This window comes from Mesoplodon bidens (assembly GCF_964165515.1).
Source record: "Mesoplodon bidens genome assembly, contig: HAP1_SCAFFOLD_855, whole genome shotgun sequence".
Classification (NCBI taxonomy): Eukaryota; Metazoa; Chordata; class Mammalia; order Artiodactyla; family Ziphiidae; genus Mesoplodon; species Mesoplodon bidens.
The window spans coordinates 103,556-124,967 of record NW_027672482.1 but is presented as its reverse complement, the minus strand read 5'-3'; the positions used below and the strand labels follow the sequence as shown (position 1 = coordinate 124,967).

Here is a 21,412-nt window from a genome sequence, read left to right as displayed (position 1 = left end):
GAGTTCAGAGGCCAGATTTGGAGTCAAACAAATAGGGGTCAAGCCCCACCACTGCTCCGAATGACCCTGAGTAAGTGGCTTGACCTCTGTATCGCAGGTTCCTCAACAAAAGCAACCAAAACTCTTAGCAAGGGGCCTACTCCGTGGGGCAGTGGGAGGGTTAAATGGCAAAATGCCTACAGTTCCTGGCATATCACAAGCCCTGTTTCTAAGGGGGAAGAATAGGCAGCTCATGCATGGGTGGGGATTCCTCTATTTTTTCCAGGGAGCTTCCTGCCAGCTGACGCCTTCCCCGGTCCTCCCAAAGCCGCCACCTCTTATGGGACGCGCTCTTCTCTTTGGTGAATACGACTAGGGCCACGGCCAAGAAAGGACCCAGATACCTTTTGTGAAAGGGCTAAGGCTGGGATTTTCAAGAGGAAATTTTTAAATGCACAGAAGTTGCCACTTGGGAAGCACGCAAGCCCTTTCTTAGGACTTGAAGTGGAAGAAAGGCTGAAGGGCACCAGCTGCTTCTGGCAGGAGAAGCCGCTCAGCTCTCCTGCCAATCAAATCTCCAACCAATCAAGTCCTGGCTAGGGGGCGTGACCACCGCTTTGCCTTGTGGTCTCAGCCAGGAAAAGCCCCTAACCTTCCCTCTGCTTAATTAGCTCAGATCCCTCTTCTTTAAGATGAGAATAAAAATGGCACCTAGCTCGTAGCCTTCCCAATGGGAGCTTGTATACAAAAGCCTTAGCACATAGGACCACAAAGCATTCACCCTCTCCTACCATCGTCATTATCCTCACTATTCTCTTTAACTCACTATCTTCCAAGATTTCCTTGGGCCAAGGTATTCTCAAGATTCTGGCTTCCTCCGTGCCACTTGTGTGTTTTGTTTGTTTGTTTGTTTGTTTTTGCGGTACGCAGGGCTCTCACTGTTGTGGCCTCTCCCGTTGCGGAGCACAGGCTCCAGACGCGCAGGCTCAGCGGCCATGGCTCACGGGCCCAGCCGCTCTGTGGCATGTGGCATCCTCCTGGACCGGGACACGAACCCTGCGCCGGCAGGCGGACTCTCAACCTCTGCGCCACCAGGGAAGCCCCACAATTGGTAGATGTTGTGTAGGAGGAGCGTGGGATGGGAGGGGCTTGGGGTGGTGCTCTTCCGCCCACAATGATGAAGTAGAACCATGTGGCCAGGCCTATGCAGCATACGGATAGAAGAAGGCTAAAGAAAAAGACCCTCCCGCACCCCCTTCATCACATCCCAGTGAGTTCAGTAAAGTTCAGGAAAAGCAGGTGCACAGGGGCCAGGCTCTGCCCTCAGTGCCCAGCTGCCCACTGATGGAACTTAATCCAGGAAGGAATTTTGCAGCAATGTTCAAACTGGGGTTCCCTGGAGCCTTTGGGTGCCATGGAAAGGTGTGACTCTCAAAGCACACACACCTTTCTCCCGCCAGAGAAGCTCTCCGTTATCTTATACCCCAAGTTCCTCATGGGATTTTGCTTGGATAAAGGGTTCTGCAAACAAAAGGGAGGGGGGGGATGGGGTGGGAGAGAAGAAGGCTGTTGGTTTAAAACTAACCCCTGCTCTATAATATCTGGGCATTTGGATAGTGATTGTCTCAGCGGAGTTTGTGATAAATACCGAGTGGCCGCAGGCTGGAGGCTTCTCCACGGAAAACGCCTGGAGGGCAATTGTCAGTTCAGTACGGGCCCATCAGCCTTCACGGACAGTCCTCTGAGGGTAGAGTCAGCATCCTTCTGGGAGAAGGGAAGAGTCTCGTAAGCACCTATGCCCTGTCCCAAAAGACAGCCTTATTTCCTCCCTGAGTTTTGTGACTACCCGGTAGGGTTGCCAGATTGAGGGGAAAACAAACAAACCAAAAACACGATGCCCAGTTAAATTTTAATTTCAGATAAACAACAAAAGCTATTCGGTATAAATGTCCTAAATATTACACGGGGCATATTCGCACTCACAAATTTGTTGGCTTCATTCTGGAATTCAGATTTAACTGGGCATCCTGTATTTTATCTGGCAACCCCTCCAACATTTACTGAGCACCAACTAGACACCAAGCAGGGAGGTTCTGAAGCAGGTGTCGCAAGATGGCAGCCCACAGATATATTCCATTTGTCTCTTGGGATTTTTTTTTTAAGTTACATTTCAAAATAGGGCAGTTTCCTGGAATATTCTGGATTTCCAGCTTCTCTGGGAAACTTGGAAGATCTGGCGACCCTAGGCCCACAGACCCACAAGCCACCATCACAAGCCTCCATCTTCCAGGCCCCTTAGAAAGGCGCTGGGCTCGTGTGTTTGCTGCTGTCCACCACCACCCCAGCTCACTTCACCCACTTCTTTTACTTTCCTGGCCGCTGTAGGAATCAGGTTGGCGACCCCAGTGGATGCTCAGGGCTCTAGGAGAACGTCTCCTTCCTGACACCACTGCACATTCACCTGCGGAGTGTCAGTCTGCAAGGGAGACCCCAGTTCCCTCTCACTTTTGTGTCTCCAGTGCCTAGGGGATGCTCTTTCTTTGATGAGCTGCCCCTGAGGTGCAGGGTCTTGAGCAGATCAGGGTCAGCAATAGTCATCAAACCCCAGGGGAGCGGCAAGCTCCAGGTTTTCAGTGATGCTGGCTTGCCAACAGGCCCCTGTAGTCCCTGCCAGGGAGGTTAGCCACTGGGGCTTTCAACATTTCCACTGGGTGGAAAGCCACTGGACATCTACAGCCTCTTCCACTGATCTAGGAGGCTCTGCTTCCAGCTAAAGCAGATCTGTCCTCCAAGAAGAATGCAGTATCCTTCATAGCCTTCTTGGTTGACCACCTCCTTCTCTGCTGGAATCTGGAACAGAGATTCCCTAAAAGGTGCAGCAGGACAGTGTAGCGTTACCCCAAAGCCACACCCCCTTCTGCAGACCTCTATCCTCACCTCCTCACCTAGGAAGGCTCAACATTCCATCCAAATGGGTAGCATCTGAAAGTTGAGAAAAATCCATTTTTCTCTGATGCAAAAGGCAAAGAAGAACATAAGCTAAATTTTGTCAATATTCTTTCTGTGTTAGAGACGAATGTTTGGAGAGCTGATGAAGAACTCAAAGATGCAGAACTCACATTTCCAGGTGAGCCAGAAGAGAGAAGAGAGAAAACCCTAGGACGTCAGCAGGAAGCCCAGTGGACAGTTATCCCACATCTATTATGTATTGAGCCTTTGGCATGTGCCGGGCACAGAGCCAAACACTTGACGTGCAGTATCTCTTTTAAGCTTCACAACAACCCTATGGGGTGGGTGTTGTTATTATACCCAATTTACAGATGAGGTGTCTGAGGCTCAGAGACTTTCTTTGTCCAGAGCCACACAGCTCAGTAGGAGAGCTGGGAATCAGTGCAGATCTGACACCCAGGGGAGTGCTAGCTTTTCCTCCTTTAGGTTATAAACCTCCAGGTAATAAACCTGATACATTTCCAGTGGAATTTGTCTTAAATTTCAAGGAAGCATCCTCTAGAATTCTCTTCAAAGTTGAGGATTAAGACTATGAAATCTTGAACATGTTGAAACATTGCCATTGACAAATCAGCCCTGGAACTGGAATTAAGCCAGTCCACGTTCCCACTTTGCAGACAGTAGAGGCGAGCTCTCAGGAAGCTAGAAAGCCAAACACATTTTGGTTGAATATGAGAGAGGAGACATTCAAGTTTGATAAAAGGCCACAGTCATGCTGAGGCAACCAAATTATCATGGGAAGAAACGAAGATATTCTAGGTGAGGGATATATTTGAAAAATAGAAGCTTCTCAACCAGCATCCTTGTGCTAAGACCAGAAGGTGGTTACTCCCCAGAGCAGGATGTTAAGAGGATAGAGAGCATCCTGAGGGCCCCACTTGATCTGAGACGTTTGCCACCCTGCAAAGTGGAAACGACTGGAAGTTTGTTACTTATTCACTCACATATATGACTGAGCTGGGAGGAGGCAGAAACTGCCCTACATCTAGGTTTTGTCTGAGGACCAGCGGGGATGTGAAATGGCAGAGGAGATATTGGGATGGGTCCCGGATGTTGTGGGAACATTGTGCTTCTCTGAGATGTGAGACACCCTGGAACTTCACGCTGCCTCTGGCTTTAACAGAAGCAGGGCAGATGGTGCTTCGGCTAAGAGCAAAGAGCCAGCTTCCCATTCTCCCTGCCCTCCAGCCTGAGCTTAGAAGTTTGGTGTCTAGGATCTCCTCAGTACAGAAAGGTTTCCTCCAGGTTCCTTGCCAAGTGTAACTTGGGCGACTCCTTCCCCAAGAGTGGGCCTTGGGCTTCCCTGGTGGCTCAGTGTTTGAGAGTCCGCCTGCCTATGCAGGGGACACGGGTTCATGCCCCGGTCTGGGAAGATCCCACATGCCGCGGAGCGGCTGGGCCTGTGAGCCATGGCCGCTGAGCCTGCGTGTCCGGAGCCTGTGCTCCGCAACGGGAGAGGCCACAACACTGAGAGGCCCGTGTACCGAAAAAAATTAAAAAGAGGGGGAGGGGGCTTTTTTAAGGATATAGGGGTGAGTGCCTCATAAAAACTGGGAGCTGAAAGAGAGCCTGGCCTCGAAATAGAACTGGTAAGCCATCAGATCTCAGGCATCATCTCTTTTACACACACACAAGCATGTGCACACGCACACACAGGCCGTATCTCCTCTCTGTGTCTCTGTGTGGCTCCCCTGATCTCTGCTCTCTCCAGTCATGTGACAGGAAGGAATGACCTCATCGTCCCCCAGTTCAAAGGACCAGCCCAGGAAGCAACTAGCATCTTAGAGCCCATAAGCCCAAATCCTGGGAGTGACCATCTTAAAAGCCCAGCCCGTGCCAAGTGCCCGATCAGCTATGACCAGGGACAGAGTCACACACATGGCTGCCTGGATCCAGGAGTAGTGCTCAGAAAAGGGTTAGACAGACCCCCTAGAGTATGCTGCATTTTACCCTCCTAAGACATCAGAGACATAAGGCATTCAGTTCAGTAACAGCTTTTCGAGAGAAAGTCCATCCCAATGAAATTGCCTATCATCAGAAACTCCTGGTTCAAAAAAAGATGCAAATGTAAGAAGAAAACGTTATCTGTGTATCTGGAAGAGTGTACACCAAAATGTGAATAAGGTTACCTGTGGGTAGTGTGAATATGGTGGATCATTTTACCTTCGTTTTGCTCACGTCTGTGTGTATATAAATATTTTTTACAACAAAGATTTTATCTTGAGTAAAAAAAAATGTCATTTGAGAAATATTTGGGGATCTCCCTACAATTATAGAGTCTGGGCATTTGTTGCTCTTGCTTGTTGTAGGTTGGAGCCAGAAAAGGCACCCCAAAGATGGACCAAGGAAGGGAGATGCTGAAGAGAGAAATGTCCAGCAAATCCAGCCAGAGCCTTCTGTTTACTAAACCTGGTGGAAGGAACTAGAAACGTCGTCCCGCTGGGCCTTGCGTGATCCTCCGTGAGTCAGTGTAACTCTTCTGCGTCAAACTACTAAGATGCTTTTTTAGGACATTAAAGGTTGCTACCCTAGTGTGTTGCTTCCTAGACTGGTATTTTGCACAATACTGGATTTTGGAGTGTGTGAGGAGAGGGGTTCTTTTCACAGATATTATGAATGTAAACATACGCAGGCATATGAAGAATAAGTTTGAAATTCAGACTCCTAGGCCTGGTAGATGCAATTATGTGTTTGGGTAGTGACAAACCCAAATGTCACACCTCCAAGGAGCTCTGAGAAGCCCGCAGTTGAGAAAACCCAGGGCGTGTACTGGGGCCACAGGACAGAATGGTAACCTCAGGGCTGTTGGGGCCATGGTATAGTGCATTTATATCTGAATTGATTATAATAAATGTGAACAGCAACCAGTTTTATCGCTTCCATAACAGTGAGTCATGTTTATATGGCGCTCTGCGGTGTTCAAAACACTTCTCGTCTAATCCTCTCTCAAGCCCTGGGAGGTAAATAGCATTATGTTCCCCATTTTACAAATGAGGAAGCTGAGGCCGCGAGAGGTTAAATGGCCCGTCTAAAGTCACACAGCTAGTAAATTCAAGAATTGGGTCTGGAACCCAGGTTTCTAACTCCATCTCACGCTGCCCATTCTGCCGCACCAAGACAGCCCAGTAGGTCAAGTCCCAGGCCATCAGGACAGACCAAGTACCCAGTCATCAAAGAACACACACTGCCCAGGTGGACACACCCCTTTCCCGTGGTGTTTGAAGAGACCCTCATTTTTGCCTTCTCTCCAGCCATCTGTTCTCTCCCTGCCTTTCTTGTACAGCCAGAGACCACCAAACAAAACAGGAGGAAGAGCCAGAAGCCATGAATATCATTTATTTTTTATTTTTAAAAAGCCACAATAAAAGTATTTTGATATTTTAAAACCAAATGCATTCTTTATACTGATTAAAACTAGAAGGAAATGGGAAAAATGATTTGCATGATCTTCCACTAAAGGTACTTCTTACACAGTGAGAAGGGTGAGCATCACCTGACCTTAAAAATAATCTTGAAAATCCCAGCAGTTTTCCATAAAGAACATATTACTTATACTGTACCATATCCCCCAAATCCAAAACAGCAATCTCCAGCACCAGAAAAGATCACTTGGTCAGGCAGTAGTTAAGTAGCTGGCTCATGTTTGGAAGCCAAATTGTGTGGAAAAAAAACTACTTTGGTTGAATACAAATATTTGAATTTGCATAAGTTAAATGTAATGCCTATGTGACTCCACTGTATTTGAGGTCTTTCAAAGGACGTGTTAATCTTTACCGTATCAACATTGCAACCCACAATTGCAATGTCCTTTCTTCACTCCTTGAACTAGATGGTTCTTTAGGTGTCTCCTCAGCCACACACCCCTTTCTCTGAGAATGCACATTCCCCAACCAGGTTTACCCTACCTACTGCTGCTCTCTTGGCCACACCTGACTGGCTGATCAGTAGATAGTCTACCCAAGCCAGACCAATCAGGTTTCTCTTCTAACCCAAGCTGGGCCAATCAGCACCTGTGCCCTTGATATTTGGAAGTGGGACACGGAGTTACCACACAGGTCATTAATGGCCCGGAGCTGAAAGTCTTGATGCAGTTCCCAGCTGGGGTGGCCATTTCTCCCACTGTGTTTGGAGAAACAAAGCCAGTCTTAGAAAGACATGGCCAGGATAGATAAGCAACAGGTAGAGACAAGAAACCAAGACCCAGGGAATTCCCTGGCCGTCCACCCTGCGCTTTCACTGCCAAGGGCCCGGACTCAATCCCTGGTCAGTTAGCTAGGATCGCATAAGCCACACCGTGTGGCAAAAAAAAAAAAAAAGAAGAAGAAGAAACCAAGACGACCCCCAGAGAGACAGTGCAGCAGACACTACAAGCCCCTTAGTCATTGCCCCCCTCTACTGTATAAGCAGCCCGCGAAATGCCCTCATTTCCCAGCCTCCCTTGCAGCTAGACCTGGCTGTGTTGTTCAGTTCTGGCCAGTGACATGCAGGTGAAGGCCCTGGGCAGGGCTTCCCTTCTGGAATTAAAGGCAAGGCTTTGCTAGGAGAAAGTTTTTCTCTTTGTCCCTTTGCCTTGTCTCCTTTTCTTCTCCTGCAGCTCGGACTTGGAGCTGGAGCAGCCATGTTGGGGATCACCAGGTAACAAGCAAGAGACCAAAGCCCACCTCAAAGGACAGTGGAGTGGAAAGACATGAAAATCCTGGGTGGGAGCCTAGTGGCATCACTGTGCTCTGCACTGTACCTGAACTGCCTACCTCTGTACATCCTGTTGTATAAATAAATAAATCCTATCAGTTTAAGCCACTGTGGTCAGATGTACCTGTTTGTGCTGTGGAGCCAACCACTCAAAATTTAGTGACTTAAAATGGCAACTATTAGTTCTCATGATTCCAGGCGTCAAGCTGGCCACTTGTACTAGTCTGGTTGGTTTGGCTGGGGCTCGTTTAGGGTGGCTTCGTGTACATGCCTGCCTGGTCATTGCCAGGCAAGCTGGGTTAGGACAGTGGTTCTCACCTGGGGGCAATTTTGCCACCCAGGGGGCATTGGGCAATGTCTGGACACACTTTGGTTGTTAAACTGGGGTGGGGGTGATCCTATCATCTCGGGGTAGAGGCCAGGGATGCTGCTAAACATCCTGCAGTGCACAGAACAGCTGCCCACAACCAAGACTTATTTGATCCAATATGTCAATAGTACCGAGAATGAGAAACCCTGGTCTAGAAAGGCCTCAGCTGGGACGTCTGATTCTGCCTGGTGTGGTCCCTCATCACCCAGCAGGCCAGACCAGGCCACGTGTGGTGGGTACAGGTTTCCAAGAGCAGCAGGAGAGAGAAAGCCCCAAAGCACACTTTTCAAGTCTCCACCTGCCATGTGTTTGCCAACATCTCATCAGACAAAGCAAGCCACATGGCTAGAGTTCATTTGGGAGGGGCTCCAAATTTTTACCATCTACCCACATCCAGGTTTCTGTTATTTAAAGCTGAAGGCAGCGCGCGCCCAGAGCGTTAACGGGCGGGGGCGGGGGTGTGGAGTTGGGAGGTCAACTGGGCCTCCTGGTAGCCTCCCTGAGTTCAACCAATCCAGTGAGGAGAAGCCGTGGGCGGGCCGAGCTCAGCTGCCAGAGCGGCGTGAAAAATTTCCCAAGGCAGAGCGAAAACCTTTCCTGAGCGACTGAGCATGCCCAGTGGTGAAAGGTCCAGCCCAACTTTCACCACATCCCAGACTCCAGAGGGACTTTTCTGAAACCCAGAGAATTGACCATGTCCTCAAACAGCTTAAAAACCTTTCAGGGCTCCCCCATGCCTCCTCAGGAAAAAAAGATCACACTTCAGTGGGTTTTTTATGCTTCATCCTCAACCAATTTCTTCAGCCACGTCTCCCACTACTTTTGCAAGAACTCTTTTGCTCCACGGATGTTGAAAACTTGCAGCTACTCATACATACCATGTTCTCTGTGCACACAGGTTCACCTACCTGCGATTCTCTGCCCAGGCCCTCTCTACCAGGGTAATTGCATCTGTGCTTTCTAGGTCTATGAAGACAGTCATGCTTCATCCCTCTGGCATAGCTCTTGTTTGTTTTTGTTTTTTTTTGCATCTTTGTTGAAGTGTAGTTGCTTTACAATGGTGTGTTGGTTTCTGCTTTGTGGCAGGGTGAATCAGTTATGCATGTGCATGTGTTCCCATGTCTCTTCCCTCTTGCGTCTCCCTCCCTCCCGCCCTCCCTGTCCCACCCCTCTAGGTGGTCGCGGGGCGCCGAGCTGATCTCCCTGTGCTGTGCAGCTGCTTCCCACTAGCTATCTATTTTATGTTTGCTGGTGTATATGTGTCCATGGCATAGCTCTTCTTATTCTGTGTTGTGAATATACTCTATGTGCTCACATGTCTTATCTTCACTAGAATGTGAGCTACTTGAGGGCAGGGGTCTTGGCATATTTTATACCTGGATGGAACTCTAACACCGACCAGGGTGCCTGGCACAGGAGAGATACTCAATAATTGTTTATTGAATAAATGAATGGATTATGAGCTCCATGAAGGGAAAAAAAAAAAGCTGAAGGCATTCCAACTGATGCAGAAAGTTGCCCTGATTCCTGATGACTTTCTGGTTCCTGGTTTCTTTCCTTGGAAAGGCCCATTCCAATGCCTGCCCTTCGGTTCCACTAGGACTTTTTGTATCACTCAAGATTCTCTGGTTGCAACCAACAGAAATCTCCTGTGGCTAACTTAAACAGAAAAGGAGTTTACTGAAGGGAAATGCGGAAGGTTAGAGAAACAAAGGGCAAGCAAAGCGGAGGAGTCTGGACAGGCAGGAGCCATCTTTTCTTCCCCGTAGATGTCCCCTTTTTTCTTCAGCCGGTTTGAGTTTCTGTTATTTGCAACCAAAATGGCATTTACTAAGACGCTCTGCACAGCCCCAACTGGTAGCTCTGAGAAGCTACCAGCGACCTTTCTTTCCCCTGACGTTGTACCAAGGGACAGCAAGGTACCTGCAGTCCCCCCCCCCAGAACTCCCAATCTTCTGATCCCCCAAGAAGCTAAAGCAAACAACTTCCTTCCGCCCTTGCCAATGGGGGCCCATTTGGATTTGTGACTTTGCAGATAAGGTGCCCTTCTCCAGCAACTTGGCAGAGCCAGCAGTGCCTGCAGTTGTGGAAACAGGGGTCATGAAGTGTCTACGGAAGAAAACAGATTCCCCTGGATCCGTGTTGCAAAGTGTGTTCCTGGTAAGTGGAGTGGTTTCCAATTTTTTAGGGTCTTAGGAATGAAAGCAATACACTAACGATGAGAGGAAACCCAAAATCTGCTAATGCATTTATTTTATTATTATTATTATTATTATTTTTAATTTATGGCTGCATTGGGTCTTCGTTGCTGCGCCCGGGCTTTCTCTAGTTGTTGTGAGCAGGGGCTACTCTTTGTTGCGTTGCGTGGGCTTCTCATTCCATGGCCTTCTCTTGTTGCGGAGCACAGGCTCTAGGCATGGAGGCTTCAGTAGTTGTGGCTCGCAGGCTCAAGAACGCAGGCTCAGTAGTTGTGGCGCACGGGCTTAGTTGCTCCGCGGCATGTGGGATCTTCCTGGACCAGGGCTCGAGCCTGTGTCCCCTGCATTGGCAGGCGGATTCTTAACCACTGCACCACCAGGGAAGCCCCTCATTTACTCTTAATGCTTCCCCCTGTTGAGGACAAACAGGAGGAAAAAAGAAAGGGCAGGGCTTCCTTGGTGGCGCAGTGGTTGAGAGTCCGCCTGCCAGTGCAGGGCACACGGGTTCGTGCTCTGGTCCGGGAGGATCCCACATGCCACCGAGTGGCTGGGCTCGTGAGCCATGGCTGCTGAGCCTGTGCGTCCAGAGCCTGTGCTCCGCAGTAGAGGCCGCAACCGTGAGAGACCCACGTACCGAAAAGAAAAGAAAAAGAAAAGGGGGCAATAGCAAGGTTCCAAATGAGCTGAGAAATGACCTTCTAAAAGGGCTCTCAATCTGGCCTCTGGTAGATGTCTGTCAGGGTTTCTGCCCAGCCTAGACCTTCCTCAGGAGAGAAGACGTTTAGGGCTTACAGTGGGCTGACTAGTGGCCCCAAAGATCTCAGGCTCTAATCCCTGGGACCTGAGAATGTTACCTTACAAGGTAAAGTTTTGCGGATATAAGGATTTTGAGTTGAGACTATCCTCGCCCTAAGTGCCATCTGTAAGTGTACTTATAAGTGAGAGACAGGATGAGATTATATACAAAGAAGAGGCGGAGGCAGTGACCACAGAGGCAGGACTAGAGTGCTGCACCTACAAGTCAAGGGATGCCAGCAGCTTCTGTGGTTAGAGTCTTTTGAACTCCTTGGCTTTTCAGCTCCTAGGCTGTAAGATTTGAATCCGCAAATGCCCCAAGGAGAAAAGCTGCACCAAATGTCAAGCTTGCGTCTGTGTTTCCCTTCTCTCCAGAACTTGGCCCACATGTCTTGGTGTCTCTCTAACATTCAGATGCCAGCGAACAGATGTTTTCTTACTTTATCCAGGTTTTCTAAAATTTCTTTAGACTTCACCTGATCTTATGTTATTATTGAACTACCATCTCAATTACCCCTAGGAAGAAAATTTACAATTTTTAGAGAAAATGGAACCCTGGTACAGTGTTGGTAGGAATGTAAACTGGCACAGCCACTGTGGAAAACAGTATGGAGGGTTCTCAGAAAACTAAAAATAGAACTACCATATGACCTGGAAACTCAACTCCTGGGTATAAATCCAAAAAAAACAAAAACACGTGTTTTCAAAAACATGTATTTGAAAAGATACATGCACCCCAATGTTCAGAGCGTCATTATTTACAATTACCCAGATATGGAAGCAACCTAAGTGTCATCAAGAGATGAATGGATAGGGGCTTCCCTGGTGGCGCAGTGGTTGAGAGTCCGCCTTCCGATGCAGGGGACACGGGTTTGTGCCCTGGTCCAGGAAGATCCCACATGCCGCGGTGAGGCTGGGCCCGTGAGCCATGGCCGTTGAGCCTGTGCATCTGGAGCCTGTGCTCTGCAACGGGGGAGGCCACAACAGTGAGAGGCCTGCGTACCGCAAAAAAAAAAAAAAAATTTAAGAGAGATGAATGGATAAAGAAGATGTGGTACATATAACCAATGGAATACTACTCAGCCTTAAAAAAGAACGAAATTTTGCCATTTGCAGCAACATGGGTGGACTTGGAGGGCAGTGTGGTAAGTGAAATAAGTCAAACAAAAACAAATACTGTAGGATATCACCTATATATGGAATGTAAAAAATACAACAAACTACTGAATATACCAAAAAGGAAGGAGAGTCACAGATAAAGAGAACAAACTAATGGTTGCCAGCGCGGAGGGGGAGGAGGGTACAATACAGGGTGGGGAGGTGAGAGATGTAAACTTCTGGGTGTACGATAGGCTCAAGGATGTATTGTACAACACAGGGAATACAGCCAATATTTTGTAATAACTGTAAATGTAAAGTAACCTTGAAAAAGTATATAAAAATTTTTTTAAAATAAATCATATTGAAAATTGGAAACAATTTAAATGTCCATCAACAGGAAAATGCACATATAAATTATTCTATTTCCCTAGATGGGAATCCTACATAGCGAGAAAAAAAAAAGAAAAAGAAAAAAGGGATGCCAGCAGCCACCAGAGCTAGAAGCGGCAAGGGATGAACTCCTCCCTAGAGCATCCAAGGGAGTTTGGTCCTTCTGAAAAACCTTGATTGCAGCCCAGCTGATGCTGATTTGGGGCTTCCACCCCCCAGACCCATGAGAGAATACGTTTGTTGTTTTAGGCCACTAAGCTTGTGGGAATTCATCACTGTGTTTAGCAAACCAACACGGGGCTCAATCTTCAACTCATTAGAGACCAGCCCCCCACTTTGGTCTGAACACTTCTGGACTCTTCCTATACGGCAGGAGTGCTGTGGGAATTGCACAAAGGACCTTAGTTGTTTTGTATGTGCGGAAACAATCAAGCAGAAAATTATTCACGTTGTTCAGAGAATAGCTCATGGATGTTTAGTACGTAAACTATGGAGCATGGATGCACCTCCGTCTAAAAGGAAGGCAGGGAGAATGTTAGCTGGGAATGGTAGCAATAGGCTGGAGCCCTGAATCGTGCCTAGGAAGACAAGGAAGTTATCTGCAAGAGTAAATTAAAACCAAAGCAGGAGGTCACTTTCACCTCAAAATTCCCGAAGGCACACTCGTCCTGCTTGTTCACTGGTTCAGACGTCTCAGAGCTCTCTATCTTTTCACTACGGAAAAAGCTAAAAAGGTAAAAACCAGAAGAAAGACCCTGGCCCTTCCTTTCCTCTCCGCCGTGTTTTGGTTCTTAGACTAAATATAAGAGAGGCAGAGACAGGGGAGAAAAATCAAAAGCCACCCACCTCACCTGTTCTTGGGCCCTAACTGGCCCCAGGGCTATGAAAGAGCAAAGAAAATTCCCCCAGCACTCCCACCCCACCCAAAAGGAGGAATCTCAGCAGCCATATTGGTGCCATGTGACCTCCACCCTCTCAAGTCACAGCTGATAGTTATGTGTTCACCTGACCCAGGAGAACCAATCAGAAGCTGGGCTGGGCTAGGCTCATCTCTCCCAGGTCCTGGGCTGGGCAATGTGGTATCAGGGATTAAGGGGCCACAGGTGAGTGAAGCAGGGGACGTACCTCAGCACAGAGAGAAGGTGACTGCTGAAAGAGGCCGACATGAGGATGAGACCTCAGACATAGCTGTGTCCTGATGACTTTCTGGTCTTTGGTCCTGATGCCTTGGAAAGCCCAGCTGTACTTCTGCCCCTGGGTTCCACAAGAAATGCTGTGTCCTCCCAATAAATTCCCCTTTTAAGGTCGGATCCTAAATGTAGTCCATGTCCTTGAAGGCGGGCCCTGCCTTTGCATCATATCAGGCAGTGCTGGGCCCACAGTGGATACTCCACCTGGTCTCAATTTTGATTTTCACTTTTCTCAGACCAGTTACAGTTCTGAAAAGGGGAGCCACAAGCAGATGATTGAGATAAAAGATCGTGTTGGAGCACAACTGTGACTGCAGTGCAGAGCGCTGCCTGGTGTGTGTGTGCAGCTAAGTCAGCTGCATCCACCCACAGATAAGTATGGAGCTCCACAGATATGTGCCAGGGTACTGTTCTGGGTTCTGGGGATAAAGCATGAAGCCCCTCTCTCCATGGGAAGGGTCCTTGCTTGAACAGTGTTTCCCAAAGTGGGTCCCGTGGCCTTGGGTGACAATGACCATGGTCATTTTGGACTGGCTACTTGCCCTGGATCTAATCAACTTGAAAGCCACCAGGGAGCCACGTGCACAGAGAAAGCTGGTCTGCAAGAGGAGACTCATGAAGCAGAGGTTCACGGAGAAAACAGTCCTTCGTAGAAAGAGATAGTTCTGGGCTCTCCTTAGCCTGGCCTCACTCACTGTCCTATAGGATGCCCCAGGCTACTTTCAATAAAGTCCTATCTTATGCTTAAACGAGTTGCAGTGGGTTTCTGTTGCTTGATGCCAAATGTTCTGAGACGCCTTGGCTCTGGATGAACACGTGTGAGATGGGAAATCTAAACTAAACCCACAACTGTGGAGCAAAACTGAAAATGGGACACAGCTTTATCCCTGGAAATGGATGGATCAATCAAACCACAGGCCATAAATGGGCAGTACACGAAGAGCCCTTCTGAGGATTACTGGTCTCATTTGTTGCCTTAAGGGCCCTGGCCAGGCCCATTTAGCTCCTAGGAAAAATTGTACTGAGTATTTAAGTGTGGAGGTACAAAAGGACAGCCCCTGTTCTGTATGCAAGCACAGAGGGCGAGAGATGGGCTTTCAACTGGGGAGGACTTTGTTTTAATCCAAGCACTGCTGCTTCCTAGAAGGATGATCGTGAGCAAATAATTGGATCCCTCTGAGCCTTCCTCTCTACACCAGCAAAATGGAGTTTCCTAATTTTTTTGTGTGTGTGTGTGGTATGCAGACCTCTCACTGTTGTGGTCTCTCCTGTTGTGGAGCACAGGCTCGAGATGCGCAGGTCCAGCAGCCATGGCTCATGGGCCCAGCCGCTCCGTGTCATGTGGGACCCTCCCGGACCGGGGCACGAACCCATGTCCCCTGCATCGGCAGGCGGACTCCCAACTACTGCGCCACCAGTGAAGCCCCTGTATTTCCTCTTAATAACAACCACACTGGCGTTTAAGTGAGCCTGGCAAGGATTACAAATGCACACATAAAGATTACCAACTACCTTCCCCAGAGACGGACGAGGGAAGCTGAAGCTAAAACACCCCATGAGGGCTTCCCTGGTGGCGCAGTGGTTGAGAGTCCGCCTGCCGATGCAGGGGACACGGGTTCGTGCCCCGGTCCGGGAAGATCCCACGTGCCGCAGAGCGGCTGGGCCCGTGAGCCATGGTCGCTGAGCCTGCGCGTCTGGAGCCTGTGCTCCACAATGGGAGAGGCCACAACTATGAGAGGCCCACGTACCGCAAAAAAAAAAACACAAAAAACCCCCGAAACAAAACAAAAAAAACACCCCGTGGGTAGTCAGAGGAGAGGACCGTCACAGCTCATCCCCCTGTGCCGTGTGCCAGGCATGATCTGAGCACTTGTACACATGTTAACTTATTAAAATACTTCTAACAATCCTATCAGGTTGGGACTACCATCACCCCGCGTACAGACTGAACAAAAGGAAACAGAATATGGTGTCCTCCTTGTGTTCACAAAGCCCGTTAACTGGCAGAGACAGGACTTGAAGGCCACAGTCCGGCTCCCGAGTCCATGCCATGCTTTACAGCCTCCAACTTCTCACGCTCAAACCTAGAGCCTCCTGGGAAGGAGGAACCAGGCAACTAAAGACTGGGTTTGAATCACACTCCACGTCTGACCAGCCGCGTGATCCCGAGCAGGGGGCCTCGCCTCTTTGAGTCTCAACCTGGCTCCCTTGCAAAATGGGCACATTAATAGGAACGTCAGCCTTCAGCAACGCTGTGACGAGTATCAGTGTAGCATGTGTGAACGGGCTTTGTAAACTCTGGAGTGTTCTGTGAGGTATAAACTACCCTCTATTCTCATTAGAGGGAATTCATTTCATAACCTGCTCCCGGCTCTTGAACTTTGCTGTGCATCCAGTCAGTGCTGGATGATCTGGAACCAACAGCTGGTCTATTTATGGCTGAAAACCCACAGGTCATAGGAAGACAGCAGCACCCGAGCCCCTGGGTGGCCACAAAGATAAGGTTCGTGTCTCGAGGACCGATGACATGGTGGTCACTGAAGGAACAGGCCCCCTCCTGCCCCTTCCACTAGTGACAACTGAAAACTTTGGTTTCCCCAACACCCCGATCCAATATCAACCCGACTCTTTGCCCAATGTTGGAGGAGTACCGGCGTGTCCTGCAGGCCTGGCTGGCCCCCTCTGACTGTGTGTTGCCTCCTTCCACAGATCAGTGCCCTACAGCAAGGCTACAACCAGGTGCTGTGCCAGACCCTGTCTGAGAGAAACTTACAAATCACCTCCCTGAAGCACGAGGCCGAGAACTTAAGGAGGGAGACCGCCATTACGTCAGGTGAGGCGCTTCTGCATTCAGGCCTCAGAGCTTTTGCCCTCCCCCTGCAGACATCACCAGTCAACCAGCACACCTGTGCCCGTGACATGGGTGCAGCCTCAGGGATCACCCGTGTCGGTGCATTAGAGTTCTCCCTCAGTGGAGGTTTCTTGCCGCCCAGTTCCGAGGGCAGGGCCTGGTAAATATTTGAGAGAATGGTATCTCTTGGCTACAAGGTCTCCTGAGCACTGGCCCCACCAGGGAGAACACAGGTCGCCTTGTGGCTTGGGTGGTTCCACAAAGCAGCCTGAGTGCAAACTAGAGCGTGGACAAAATGGGGTCACTCCTTTAAGGCACCCATTGTCTCACCCATTTCAGCCGAGTGCACTTGGGCCCAAGGGAAACCATTTTCTAATTTGATCAGAGGTGGTTACCTGACAAAGGGCCTGGGTTGGGAGAGGGGCAGCCAACGCACAGCTGTGGCTGAGCTTTGATTCCCTGGATTCCTTCATTGCTTCAACATGTTTCTTGAGCTCCTACTAGGTGTCAGGCCCCATTCCAGGCTCCGGGGAGGGAGAGCCAAGCAAGACAGTCAGATTCCTGTACTCACAGATTCGGGAGGGGGTGACAGACAATAAAAGTAAACGGATGAATAAACAAGCCCACTTCAGAGAGCAGTGGTGCTGTGGAGAAAATAAACTGTGTGTCGTGGTGGCCAGCACTTCAAGCGGGGAGGCCAAGGGGGACCAGCTTAGTGGGTGTGCAACCATGGAACTCAGGTGGGACTTGAACCCGTGGGCTGGGACTCGAACCCAGTCAGAACCCACTATCTTTTAATCGAGATCACGCATGTGGTCTCGGGACTTAATAAAGCTCAGGTTCTTTATGTCTCATGCAGAAAGAATTCAGTGAGAGACAAAGTAAGAAGTGGATTTCTTTAGAGAGAAACACACTCCACAGACAGAGTGTGGGCTATCTCAGAAGGCTAGAGGCCCCTAAATATGGGGTGGTTAGTTTTTATGGGGTGGGTAATTTTATTGGCTAATGAGTGGGAGGATTGTGACAACTCTAATATTTTGGGGAAGGGGCGGGGATTTCCAGGAATTGGGCCACCACCCACTTTTTTTTTTTTCCTGTACACGGGCCTCTCGCTGCTGTGGCCTCTCCCGTTGCGGAGCCCTGGCTCCGGACGCACAGGCTCAGTGGCCATGGCTCATGGGCCCAGTCGCTCCGCGGCATGTGGGATCTTCCCGGACAGGGGCACAAACCCGTGTCCCCTGAATCGGCAGGCGGACTCTCAACCACCGCGCCACCAGGGAAGCCCCACCACCCACTTTTTGACCTTTATGGTCAGCCTCGGAACTGTCCTGGTCCTGGTGGGTGTGTCATTTCGCTCATGTATTACAATGAGTCTGTAATGAGGCTCCAGTCCCCCTGGAAGTCGTATCTTACGCCCCCTTGGACCTAGCTGATTCTAACCAGTTTATGTTGTATCCTCCACGGCTATGTCCTTCTTTTAGAGAGGACCTGTTTCACGTGAGCAAGGACAAGCCAAGGGCAAGAGAGGCTGCATGGAGTGAACAGGGGATTGTGGGGCTGGGCAGGGTCGGGGGGTCTGGGTTTTTATTCCAAGGGTGTTGGGAATCCAGTGGAGGTTTTTAAGCAGAAACTGACATGCCTAGAGACCTGAAGAGGATGGGACCACTCACAGACAAGGGGAGGGAGAGAAGCAGGTGACAGGGAGGAGGCAGTGAGCCTCGGAGGGGCACATCACTCTGAAAGCAGTCGGCGCGTAACAGGAAACATGCCCACAGCTGTAGAAGCCAGACATAGCATTGAGTCGCACGTGAATCCCCATCTCTGTATGAATCCGTGCTTTTCTTCTGCCTCACTCTGCAACTTAATCACACCCAGCCCCACCCCCTGCTGCCCCCAGGTCTCTGCTTATGCTCCTCCCTCACTTGGGATGTCCTCAGATATTTTCTGAGCACCTCCCCCAGGCTAGGTGCTGTTCTGGGCACCAGGAATGGAAGGATGAACTCGCTGGTCCTCACCTTCCTCCCGTATGTCGGCCAGTGAAACCTCATCCAAGCATCAAGCCTGTCTCAGATCCCACCTTCTCCGATCAGGGAGTCGGACAGACCTGGGTTGGGATAACGCTTGAGATGGGCTGGACCCACTCAAAGTGTGGCAAGCCCCAGAGGGATTTCCAAGTAACTGAACTGTGTCCTGGAGGCAAAGCTCATTTTTAAACTGAAATTCTGGAGCATTTTGTGCTTTATTTCATAGACATTCTTGATTGATATCTACCACTAAAACTGGGCCTGATGTTCTTTCAAGAAAAGAACCATAGGAGATAACCCAATACCACTGCATTTATGCACCCTTCTTCCCACTTTTATTCAAAATGATACTACAATGCAAGAGGGAAGAGATATGGGGAGATATGTATATGCATAACTGATTCACTTGGTTATAAAACAGAAACTAACACACCATTGTAAAGCAATTATACTCCAATAAAGATGTTTTAAAAAAATGATACTACAGTAATGGAGTAGTTATCTATTGCTGCATAACAAGTTACCCCAAAATGTAATGGATAAAACCCCAACCAATATTTATGATCTCACCCAGTATCTGTAGTTCAGGAATTTGAGCGGGGGGTGACTTAGTTCTCATGAGTTGCAGTCAAGATGTCGGCAGGGGCCTAAGTCATGTCATCTAAAGCCTCGGTGGGAGCCGGAGGATCCCCCTTCAGAATGGCTGCTCATGTGGCTATTGGCTGGAGGCCTTAGTCCCTCAGCCCACATGCTTCTCTCTAGGGCTGCTTGAGTGTCCTCACGACACAGCAGTTGGCTTCCCCCGGAGTGACTGATTCGAGAGAGAGCAAAGAGGAGGCCACAGTGTATTTTATGACCCAGCCTGGGAGGAAATATTCCATCATTTCCAGAGTATCATATTGGTTACCCATGGCAGCCCTATTCAGGGTGGGAGGGGCTACACAGGGCATGAATTCTAGGTGGTAGGGATCATTGGGGCCATTTTGGAACCTGGCTGCCGAGAAAAATAATAGGCGCCCTGTAACAAACATAATTTAGCCACTTTGAGTTCTTGGGACATACCGCATCATTTGACCCTTACAATAACTCTGTGTGGGACAGACAGTGGGAGGTGAAATAACTTGTCCAACACCACCAAGCCAATAAGTGGTAGAGAGGGGTCCAAACTCAGAGGACTGTGAAACCAACCACCCCATCAATAGTGTCCAGCAGTGCCCTCTGCCACACGGCCGTCTCCTGGCCTCTGGAGAAGAATTCCTGGACCTTCCCTGTGCTGGGCCTTTGTTCCCCAGGCCCATGGTGTGCCCTCTCCTCCCAGCTTTGCCTGGCCTGTGCCCACAAGGGGCCCCCACAGGTTTCTCCTCTCGCTGGTGCCGACTGCCCCTCATTCTCACTGAAGCCTCAAACCCTGTTCCGTGGACTTTGCTCTCATTCCCATTCCTGCTCTGGGACCCTTGGAAAAAGCCTCCCCAGTTCTAGGAGGGCACCGGTGGTGGGCCAGACTTGGAAGGTCTTGTCCAAACGTTGGCTGACAGCCATGGTGTTGCCAATAATCCTTCGTGCCTCTTTGACCTCCATGAGTCTTTTGTTTTGGTTTGGTTTGGTTCTTTTACAGAGATGGTGTCATCTTTGCAAAGAGACGTGTTAGTAAAGGATGGTCAAGTTCAACAACTACAACAGGAGGTGAATCAACTGAAAAGTGAGAACAAAGAAAAGGATCACCAGCTCGAAGCCCTCAGCTCCAGAGTGAGTGTCGGGTCATCAGAAAATTGTAGCTGCGAAAAGCAGACACAGTGGAGTCACATGACACACGGTGGTAAGATGAGGCCAGTGCCCAAGGACACAGGGAGGGTAGCTGCTGGGCAGGTGGCCAACTCTTCTGAAGCCTTTCAAAGGACAGTGTGTATGTGGCTCAGAAGAAGCATAATATATTTTCAAATCCAGCAAACATTTTCTAACCCCTATTATAAATGAGTTTGTTTAATCCCAGCAACAAACCCACCTATGAGCATATACTGCCAGTACAAAGTTTAACATTAAACAGAATACGATCTATCTGTGAGCAAGGATGACCACACGGCTGCATCATGGTCCCAGCACCACTGGTTCTCATAATTGTCTTCAAAGCAGAATATCTGAAGATCCAGATGCAAACACGCAGACTCTCATTTCTTCCTTAGACTTTAGTGTGTAGAATGTCTCTATGGAAGATGAACGTGGTAGGCAAGCAAAGAGCTTTTTACATGTAACTGACTATTTGCAACTCTTGCCTTCAATGCTAACTTTAGAATCCTGCCTCTATAGGATACGATTTCTCAGTATTTGTATGATGTGCCTGTTTCTGTGAGTCAAGGTAAAACCTCAAAGCTTTCATCTCAGGTGGCAACTCAGAGATTCCCAGAGGCTACCCGATAGCTAGGTCTGCATGGGGGACAGATCTTGAGGTTCCAAGGAAAAGGCAAAATAAGTAATACCTAGTACATAGTACCATACCCAGTTTGGAGCTGGTGAAAGGCACTGCACGAGCTTTGGGATCAGACAGACCAGGGTCCAATCCCAGAGCTTTCTTTCATTGTAACTTATTTGGCCTCCATTTCCCCATCTGTGAAATGGGGATGACAAAATCGTTTTCTGAGAAGTGGGAGGCTGGTTTTAGTTGTGCTCTTCTGCCTCTGCCCTGGGTTGGCTGCCTGGCCAAGCCCTCTGCATTCGTTTCTCCCAAGCAGAGTGTCTTCCGAGGCATGTGCTATAGCTGTTTTATGTGGGGTGTGTGTGTGTGTGTGTGTGTGTGTGTGTGTTGGGGACGGGAAGGG

General features: G+C 49.1%; 1 protein-coding gene across 1 annotated transcript in view; it reads left to right on the top strand.

Annotated features, from left to right (window-relative positions):
- Positions 1–21,412, top strand: part of LOC308609897 (forkhead-associated domain-containing protein 1-like) — a 42,451-nt gene that overhangs the window by 8,133 nt on the left and 12,906 nt on the right. The window lies entirely within an intron of this gene.